General features: G+C 54.9%; 1 pseudogene; it reads right to left on the bottom strand.

The window, feature by feature from the left end:
• Positions 1–8,293: 8,293 nt before the first annotated feature.
• On the bottom strand, positions 8,294–8,505 carry LOC126421551 (U2 spliceosomal RNA; annotated as a pseudogene).
• Between the last annotated feature and the right edge of the window lie 917 nt (positions 8,506–9,422).

Genomic DNA, 9,422 nt, shown 5'->3' with positions numbered 1-9,422 from the left:
GAACCATAAAACGGACTACCACGAATAAAATTTAAAACGGTATCAGCCATGGAGGCATCGTCGGATAAAACCAAAGCCAAAGTGCCCGGGAGATTAAAAGATTGCCGGAGTGTGCGCAGTCGAGGACACTCCAGCAAAATGTGGCCGACCGTCAGCCGGGACCCACACTGACACAAGGGGGGATCCTCCTGACGCAACAGATGGCCGTGCGTCAGGTAGGTATGGCCGATGCGCAGCCGACACAGGACTACCGAGTCCCTGCGAGAAGCCCGCAGGGAGGAACGCCACACATCGGTCGTCCCCTTGACAGCCCGTAGTTTATTCGGGGCTGTCATGCCACGCCACTCAGCAGCCCACATCCCAAGTACCTTACGGCGCAACACCAGCTGCTGGTCGCGAGCCGTAAGGCCGATCTCCAAAGCTGGGGCGGCTATCGCCCCTTTGGCCAGCCTGTCTACACGTTCGTTCCCTGGGATGCCAACATGACCGGGCGTCCAAACCAGGACCACTGAACCACCAGAACGGGCAATGGCGGAAACAGCCTCCTGAATGGAGGACACCAGAGGAGAGGAGGGATAGCAGCGGTCGATGGCCTGAAGGCTGCTCAGGGAGTCACTGCAGATGACAACGGACCTACCTGAGCAGAAACGCATGTGCTCAAGAGCGCGCAAGATGGCCACCAGCTCTGCAGTAAAAATACTGCAGCCAGCTGGCAAGGAGCGTTGCTCAATATGGTCAGAGTGAGCAAAGGCGTAGGCAGTGCGACCATCAACCAGGGAACCATCAGTGTAGACTGGCTCACAGCCCGGAAATGATTCGAGGAGCGCAAGAAAACGGCGACGGAGGGCCACAGGCGGAACCGAGTCCTTAGGGCCCTGTGCCAAATCCAGACGGACAGACGGCCAGGACAAACACCAGGGAGGCGTAGGTGTATGGACCCGGAAGGGAGGCAGAAGAGGGAATGACCCCAGTTCTGACAGCAGGGACTGGACACGGACAGCTACGGAAAGCCCAGACCTAGGTCGCCGTTCGGGCAGATGGAGGACCATGGCAGGGAAAAGCAGGCGACGATTGGGATGGCCTGGCGAGCAATGCACGTGGACAGCATAGTCGGCGAGCAGTCGATGGCGGCGAATCCGCAGCGGGGGAACCCCGGCCTCCACCAGTAAACTATCCACGGGGCTCGTACGAAAAGCGCCAGTTGCAAGCCGGACCCCACAGTGGTGTATGGGGTCTAACAACTTCAACACTGAGGGTGACGCAGACCCATAGGCCAGGCTCCCATAATCAAGCCGGGACTGCACAAGGGCTCTGTACAATTGCAGCAGCGTGCAGCGATCTGCACCCCAAGACGTGTGGCTAAGGCAGCGGAGGGCGTTGAGGTGCCGCCAGCATTTTTGCTTCAGCTGAGTAACATGAGGAACCCATGTGAGCCGGGCATCAAACACGAGTCCCAAGAAGCGGCAAGTGTCCACCACGTCAAGCAGGTGGCCGTCGAGGTAAAGTTCAGGATGAGGGTGGACCGTCCGACGCCTGCAGAAGTGCATAACCCGAGTCTTGGCAGCAGAGAACTGAAAACCATGAGCCAGAGCCCATGATGCTGCCTTGCGAACGGCGACTTGCAACCTGCGTTCGGCGACTCCCGTAGTCGTGGAGCTAAATGAGATGCAGAAGTCGTCGGCATACAAAGAAGGAGACACCGACGACCCCACTGCTGCAGCCAGACCATTAATGGCCACTAGAAATAACGAGACGCTCAACACCGAGCCTTGCGGGACCCCATTTTCCTGTATATAAGAGGAACTAGAGGTGGCACCGACTTGCACCCGGAAAGAGCGGCGCAATAAAAAGCTTTGAAGAAAAGCCGGGAGCCGACCACGAAGACCCCACCCATGCAACGTGGCGAGGATGTGATGCCTCCATGTGGTGTCATACGCCTTCCGCAGATCGAAAAATACAGCAACAAGGTGCTGACGTCGGGCAAAAGCCGTACGGACAGCAGATTCCAGCCGCACCAAATTGTCCACTGCAGACCGGCCCCGACGGAAGCCACCCTGGGATGGAGCGAGGAGACCGCGCGACTCAAGGACCCAACACAAACGCCGCCCCACCATACGTTCGAGCAATTTACACAAAACGTTGGTGAGGGTAATGGGACGATAGCTGTCCACCGCCAGTGGGTCCGCACCGGGCTTCACGATGGGGACAATAAGACCCTCTCGCCATTGCGACGGGAACACGCCCTCGCTCCAAATGCGATTAAAGATGGTGAGGATGTGTCGCTGGCAGTCCCTGGAGAGATGCTTCAGCATCTGCGCATGGATGCAGTCCGGTCCTGGTGCTGTATCAGGGCAATCGGCGAGGGCAGCGAGGAGTTCCCTCTCGCTGAAAGGAGCATTGTATGTTTCATAATGACGCGTGTGGAATGAGAACGGCGTCCGCTCGGCTCGCTCCTTTAGAGAGCGAAAGGCGGGGGGATAGGATGCAGTCGCAGAGCTCTGAGCAAAGTGCGCGGCTAGCCGTTCAGCAATGGCGGCAGCGTCCGTGCAGACAGCGCCATCCAAGGAGAGCCCAGGGACACCCACAGGGGTCTGGGAGCCATAAATCCGCCGGATACGGGACCACACGTGCGAGGACGAGACACGGGAGCCCAGGGAGGAGACGTACCCCTCCCAGCACGCCTGCTTACGCCGTGCAATAAGTCGACGGGCGAAGGCACGGAGCCTCTTAAAGGCGATGAGGGTCTCCAGAGACGGGTGCCGCCTATGACGCTGGAGAGCCCGCCTACGGTCGCGAATAGCCTCAGCAATCTCCGGCGACCACCAGGGGACAGCCTTCCGCCGAGGGAGGCCAGAGGAACGGGGGATGGTAGCCTCGGCCGCTGAAATGATGGACGTGGTTAAAACACGGACCACCTCGTCAATGTCACCCTGTGGGGGAGACGCAATGGTGACAGCGGAAGTAAAAGCTGGCCAGTCAGCCCTGTGGAAAGCCCAGCGGGGCAAGCGCCCAGAAGAATGACACTGTGGCAGTGACAAATAGATGGGGAAATGGTCACTACCACACAGGTCAGGATGCACCCTCCAGTGGAGGGATGGGACAAGTCCAGGGCTGCAAATAGAGAGATCGATGGCCGAGAACGAGCCGTGGGCCACACTGAAATGCGTGGGAGCACCGGTGTTCAAGAGGCTAAGGTCGAGCTGAGCCAACACATGCTCCACGGCCCGACCACGATCATCGGAGACAGTCCCACCCCATAGAGGGTTGTGGGCATTGAAATCGCCCAGCAGCAAAAAAGGTGGCGGCAGTTGTGCTATCAGAGCAGCCAGGACATGCTGCGTGACGGTACCATCAGGTGGAAGGTAAATACTGCAGACGGTAATGGCCCGGGGCGTCCACACCCGAACAGCGACAGCCTCTAAAGCTGTTTGTAGAGGCACAAACTCGCTGTGAAGAGAGTTCAGGACATATATGCAGACGCCACCAGACACCCTTGCATAAGCTGCCCGGTTCTGAAAATAACCCCGATAGCCACGGAGGGCGGGGGTTCGCATTGCTGGAAACCAAGTTTCCTGCAGAGCAATGCAAAGGAAAGGATGACGGCCGATAAGGTGGCGGAGCTCAGCGAGATGGTGGAAGAAACCGCTGCAGTTCCACTGCAGGATGTTATTAGCCATGGATGGGAAAGGCGTGAAGGGACTGGGGAGGCAGATTACGCCTCCTGGGCCCCTGCTGCTACGGAGTCACCACCGGGACAACAGCCATCTACTGCATCCGAGGGACTGGCGAGATCCATGTCCTCAGCGGACGCCAGAATCTCCACCTCATCCTCAGACGCAGAGCTTGTAGGAAGCGGTGGAATGGGTGCCACCGCAATGTCAGTAGCCTTGGGGAGTTTCTTCTTCTGCTGCTTCTCGCGCCGTGCCTTTGGTGGCGCAGGCTGGGAGGGCGCAACTGGGTCGGTCTCAGGGACAGACGATGACCGTGTGTCCCGACGACCAGGGACTGGCGGTTGTTTGAGCCACTTGCGGCCGTCGGCTTTGGAACCGGTCGGAGCGTGCGAAGGAAGGTCCCCAAGGGACCCCTTCCTTACGAGAGGAGCCGAAGAAGTCTTACGCTTCTCCGGCTGGGAAGGGGGGACTGATGTCCCCGATGGTTGGGGGGGTGTTGCTCCTGAAGTAGATGGAGCAGGAGCAACAGGAGGTTTAGTGCCCCCCACCATCAAGGGGGCAGGTGTGGGACTTCGACTCTGGGAGCTGACCGGTGCGGATGGAATTGTAGAAGGAGTGACAGTTGCGGCATATGAAGCTGTCATGCGCACCGGATGAAGTCGATCATATTTTCGCTTCGCCTCAGTGTACGTCAGGCGGTCGAGAGTCTTTATTTCCATGATCTTCCGCTCCTTCTGCAGAATCGGACAGTCTGGCGAGCAAGGCGGATGGTGCGCACCACAGTTCACACAGATTGGAGGCGGCGCACAGGGATGATCTGGATGGGAAGGTCGACCGCAATCGCGACAGACGAGGTCGGACGCACAGCGGGAAGACATGTGGCCGAACTTCCAACACTTGAAGCATCGCATCGGGGGAGGGATATACGGCTTGACATCACAACGGTACACCATCACCTTGACCTTCTCAGGTAACGTGTCACCCTCGAAGGCCAAGATGAAGGCACCGGTGGCAACTTGACGATCCCTCGGACCCCGGTGGACGCGCCGGACGAAATGGACACCTCGGCGCTCCAAGTTGGCGCGCAGCTCGTCGTCGGACTGTAAAAGCAGATCCCTGTGAAAGATAATGCCCTGGACCATGTTCAGACTCTTATGGGGCGTGATAGTGACAGAGACATCCCCCAGCTTAGTACAAGCGAGCAAGGCCCGCGACTGGGCAGAGGATGCCGTTTTTATCAACACCGATCCGGACCGCATCTTGGACAAGCCCTCCACCTCCCCAAACTTGTCCTCTAAATGCTCGACAAAGAACTGAGGCTTCACGGACATAAAAGATTCCCCGTCAGATCTGGTACAGACGAGATATCGGGGCGAGTATCTTTCGCTCTCATTCATAGCCCTTCGTTCCTCCCATGGTGTGGCCAGGGAGGGGAACGATTTGGGGTCATACACGTTAGCCTTGAATTGAGCTTTGGAACGCTTAGAGACTGCTGACGGCTGGCCGCCAGCAAGAGAAGATGTACCACGCTTCATTGCGGGTCATCCGCCCTGATGCCACCTACTCCGACCAAGGGCCCTCCCCACGGGCGCCACCCAGCCACAGCAAAGGCCACCTGGCAGGATGGCCATTGCCGGGAGTCCTGATGCCCCACGGAGATGGGCATCTACTCCTTGGCATACGTGGGGAGTGAACGGCGCAGGCATCAGTAGAGCGATCCCTGTGTTGTCAGGGGGCTACAACCAAGAGGGTACATGGCGACCCCACCACAACGGACTGGCTACCGTGCTGGATCTTAGGTGCAAAAATGGCCAAGGTCGTCGTCACAGTTAAAAGAAACACTGCAGAGTGCAGCGTGGTAATCGCCCAAGAGATCGAAAACGAGCGGGACACCATTGCAACGACGAGAAAGACGGCTATAGGTCTAATTGCACGAAGGATACAGTGCACCATGTAAGGTGCCCTTCCCCAATTGGCTCGCTCTTCGGAATAATTTAGATAGATGGAGGTCAAACCCGAGAGGGGACCATCACATAAGGCCGAAACGTTTGAGACTCCTTTTAGTCGCCTCTTACGACAGGCAGGAATACCGCGGGCCTATTCTTACCCCCGAACCCGCAGGGGGGAGTCAATTGGCACATAGTCCAGTGTAGTCCCACCGATCAGCGCTAATAGCACACGTGCAAGGTCCCACACTTCTGTGACGTGAGGGCATAAGAGACGATGCTCTCTGGTGTCTACGTCACTACATCGGCCGCAAGCAGCCGAGGGCCATAGGCGGATGGCCGCCAAGCGATGATTAGTGGGTATTAAATTGTTTACAACGCGATACCATAGCGCTGAAACTTCTGTGGGAAGGGCTGGGTGGGTGATATTAGCCCAAGCTTGGTGCCAGATGACCGACGGTCGCCTGTCCTCCAATTTATGTGGTGTGGGCTGGCTCTCGAAGCGCCTAGTAAAGGCGCTTCGATGTGCGTGCCTTGTCGGTGGCCACTGTTAGGACGTAACTTTGATTGAGGTAATAGACCTTGACTGCCGTCATCCGGAATGTAATATGTGTCAAACATACTGGTTCACGCGCCGATTGTGGGCGATAACGGTCGAAAAGCACCGCTGTTGTCCCACCTGGATCAATCTCACGCAAAGTGGCGATACGGTGAATCAGGATTGCCGCACATATGCGGGGAAAGTCAATGAGTCCAAGGCCACCATCGACCTTTGGCAGTGTACAAGTCTGTGCATCAACATTGAATAGTGCATGCCGCCACAACAGGCAATATACTGTTTGTGAGATGGCTCTGCTGGTTTGTTTCGGTAGCGTAAGGAGTTGTGCTACATACCATGCCCGTTATAGGATGTAAGTATTAATCAGTTGGATTCGTTGATGGAGGTCGAGTCGTCGATCAGTGTGACTCACGCAAAGTCCTCTGATGCGCGTGAGAATCCGCCTGCACGTGAGTGTTAACATGCGCTGCGGACAGGCAGTCACCTCAAGACCCAAGATACGCTGTTCCCCTACAATCCGGAACCATGGGCGCTCGATGGTCAATGATCGTGGTCCTAGTGGGATTAGCACCATTTTGTTGGATTTTTACATGGCACCGGATGCTCGTTCATAAACGTGGAGGACTCGGCGAACTGAATCGATGTCCCTGGCGTTTGCTACAAACACACCTACACCATCCGCGTATGCCGCACTGCGGAAGGTGACGCCTGGGAAAGGAACACCATCGACCATCCGTCCGATGTCACGCAGCACGGGGTCCAAAGCGATAAAATACACTGACAAGGGACACCCTTCTCGAACTGATCGTCTGATGGGAATTGGTCGTGATCTGCAGCCGTTCACAATGGTTGTGGAATTTGCTCCATCCAAGAAGTGCCGGATGACTCTTATTAAGTGCTCCCCGAAACCCATCCGCGACATAACGGCCAGCAGGTAAGGATGGGAGACCCTATCGAAGGCACCGGCGAAATCTAGGGATCAATTGCAGCCGGGGTTCGAGCGTCGGCGGTGGGTGAGTAAGACAGCATCACGGTATATAGAAGCAGCGGTGAAGGTGGTTCGATTCGAAACGCCACATGATTGAGTGGGACAAAGTACCTTATTCATCACCTGTTTAAGACGTGAAGCCACACTTCGTGCCACCAACTTATAAACAGTGTTAAGAACGGTGATGGGACGTACGCCTCTAGCCCGACAGTCGCCTGTGACCTTTGGATTAAGGGCAATACGTGCAGCTAGAAAATCGGCGGGTAGCTCGCAACCAGCAAAAATCTCCTCGCACATTTTGCAGAAGCGGTCTCCTAACAGGCCGGAAAACCTAGCACTTCAATTAGTGCTGGAATGGCACAATCGAAGGGCGGTATCCTTGCGGAGTACCGCCAGAGATGAAAAACCGCAGTGTCAGGGCCTAAATGCTTGCAGCATCTACGCTCCACATGTGGGGGTCACACACGGTGGTGCGGGCCGATATGGCAACAGGCGACCGTCGAAAACATCGCAAAAGCAAGTGCCGGAGGGAACGACAAAATACGAGAGCACTCGTCAACAGCCCAGTACCACCCTCCATGTCGAGGAGTAAACTGCGACTCCCATTTGAACGCCGCTAGCTGCCAGGCCAGTGGAGAAGCCGTGAGGCCGCCCCACAGCAGCGCCAGGCCGGCGCGAGCTATACTGGCGCGAGCTACACCTAGCCGAGTGCTTACATCGTCCACCGCCTACTGCATATGTGTGTGTGCGTGTGTACCACGTATTCTGCGTGCGTGCGGCGGCGACGACGACGACATTCGCGAGGAGCTAAGGTTATAACTCCAAAAAATATTATTAAAATTATCTGCGATAGGACCATAAGAGACGCTAACGAGGCATCCGAAGGCACTGTCCTGTGCCACCATAAATTACCAGCCTAGCGTTATGCGGCTGCAAGTGCGGTCCGGCTAACCGCAAAAAAAAAAAAAAAAAAAAAAATTCTTAAGATAATCTTAAATTAATTAAAAGAAATCGTGGTGTGTAAGCAACTAACTACTGGGCGCATCAACAACTACGACAAGTTTTGCTACCAGCGGAATATCTGATCACTGCAGAATGTTAACCCATTTCAGGCTGTGTTTTAATTAATATTAGGTGGGCCGATCCCGACGGTACTGCAATGCCGGGCCAACCCGCGACAGAGGTGGAGCAAGCCCCTAGCACTCCGTCATGAGCCAAAAATGAGTTTAATATTCTGGTCGTGCAATGCAGGACGTATCAGATATTAAGCTGATAAGAACAGATACTACACTTTTTACCCTCCTACCTCCCCTATAGCCCTACCTTTTCCTCTCCAAAAATGCCGCCATCCTCTAGTGTCGACGCAGCACGTAAAGCAGGGTGTTGTTAGCAGCAAGACTTATTGCCATAAACCGAAAATAAAAGCGGAGGCATACTCTGCTATGCCTCAGGGGGCGACGACACACTCCTCAGAAACACACTTCCCTCTGCAGGTGTGAGGCAAGTGATGATGTTAAAAACTAAATAGAAAGAAATAAATAAAGACAGAAATGAACGCAAAAAAAAACAGCGACGGTAGCATACTCAAACGAAACTGGCGAGATAATCCTATAGCCCATAGAATTAACGAAGTAATAATCCTCTAAGATAGATTATGTGTTTTCCAATTTTCCAATAATTTTTCATACAACGTTCACACAATTTCCATGTTACCAATTTCCATGTTATCAGTATCATAGAACAGTCTACTCTAGTGATGCCCAGAAGGCCAATATCAAACCTGGGGTATGGTTAAGTCAAGAGTAGTTTGAAAGTCCGAGTGACAAAGATCCAGGGGTACACTCAGGCAATTCTTATACGAGGTGCCTTACTCAGCCTGGAACACCTTTTGATAACCATGAACCATTGCAACTTTAAGAAATCTTGCAAAAGTAATGGTATATTTCCGGTCACATTCCGCCAGGCGATGCTGGCTCCAAAGGTAGTCCATGAAAGAGACAGCATCGGTGAGGCAAAGGTCATAGATCGTGAAAATGGTGTGGCCCAAGAGCCACACCACTGCGTTATGTCGTTTTCGGGGGTTGATCTGAATACCAGGGGTAAGGAACCAGTCGATTGGCACATAGTCCAGTGTAGTCCCACCGATCAGCGCTAATAGCACACGTGCAAGGTCCCACACTTCTGTGACGTGAGGGCATAAGAGACGATGCTCTCTGGTGTCTACGTCACTACATCGGCCGCAAGCAGCCGAGGGCCAT

This window comes from Schistocerca serialis, chromosome 1 (assembly GCF_023864345.2).
Source record: "Schistocerca serialis cubense isolate TAMUIC-IGC-003099 chromosome 1, iqSchSeri2.2, whole genome shotgun sequence".
Lineage (NCBI taxonomy): Eukaryota > Metazoa > Arthropoda > Insecta > Orthoptera > Acrididae > Schistocerca > Schistocerca serialis.
The sequence above is the reverse complement of the archived record's forward strand: the minus strand, read 5'-3'. Positions and strand labels throughout refer to the sequence as shown.